Consider the following 1,248-nt stretch of genomic DNA (forward strand, 5'->3'; position numbering starts at 1 on the left):
TTAAGATATCTTGAAAACTAAAATTTGGAGTTACATATTGTTAGTGAGAGAAATGTTGACCATTTCATTCTCTTTGTAGTGAGCTATAATTCAAAATAGTATTTTCACGTTACACCAAGATAGAGAGAGGTAAAAAGTAGAAAAGAGAATGCCATAAATAAAATGATAACAAATTTTTGAACAATTAAAATTTGGAGTTACATAATGTTAGTGAGAGAAATGTTGAGCATTTCATTCTATTTGAAGTTGTTGTTGGCTGGGGCTTTAGGGCGTAAAACCCTGAGGTCAACACCCATCTTCTCTTTGTAGTGAGCTATAATTCAAAGTTGTATTTTTACACTACACTATGATAGAAAGGTAGTAGGAAAGAGAAAGTCAGAAATGAAATGATAACGAATTTTTGAACATCTGAATTAAGATATCTTGAAAACTAATCACCTTAGTTGCATACTGCACTATTTAGGTATTTCATTCTCTTTGTATTGATTGAGCTATAATTCAAAATTGTATCTTGAGGCTGCACCGAGGTAGAAAGGTGAAAGTGGAAAAGATAGCGCCTAAAATCACATTGTTGGGTAAATAATTATATTATTCAAACGTATTACTTTGAACTTTTATTGTTGTTAGAGTAAACACATAAGAAGTATTTTTATTTGTCTGGAATATTTCTGTCATAAAGTGAACATTGTTTGCCCCTGAATATTGCCTCATACTTAATATAAATAAAATTCATAGTACTTTAAGTAAATACAAATTTTATTGTAAAATAAATATTATTATCAATAAAATTTTAATACATTATTTCATTTGAAGAAGTTTTAGTTCTGATATCCACAATTTTTTAAAAATCAATATACTGAAAACTATGATATAAATATTTGTCTACTTCAGAATATTATAAAGGAGTATTCCCTGTAGGCAATAAAAAAAATCGAATCGATCCACTCTAATTACAAAAAAATATATATCTAAACATCACCCAATTGGGAGAATGATCTGTACATCCTTTAATGTTGCTAAAACCGAATTGTAATATTAAAATTACAAGTGACATCAACTGGAGTGTGGTAAGTACTTCACATTTCGACTAATTTATAAAAATTTACAAAGCACCATACAAAGGCTATAAGAGTTGTTAAAAATTAACTCCAGTCTACTACAATCTATGGAAATGGATGTGCCATTATTAAAGCACAGCAGCGATGTATGTAAACAAAAAACATATCCATGGCAATAATCACCACATAC

Source organism: Halyomorpha halys, unplaced genomic scaffold (assembly GCF_000696795.3).
Source record: "Halyomorpha halys isolate HHAL.00 unplaced genomic scaffold, Hhal_1.1 Scaffold948.1, whole genome shotgun sequence".
In the NCBI taxonomy this organism is placed as follows: Eukaryota; Metazoa; Arthropoda; class Insecta; order Hemiptera; family Pentatomidae; genus Halyomorpha; species Halyomorpha halys.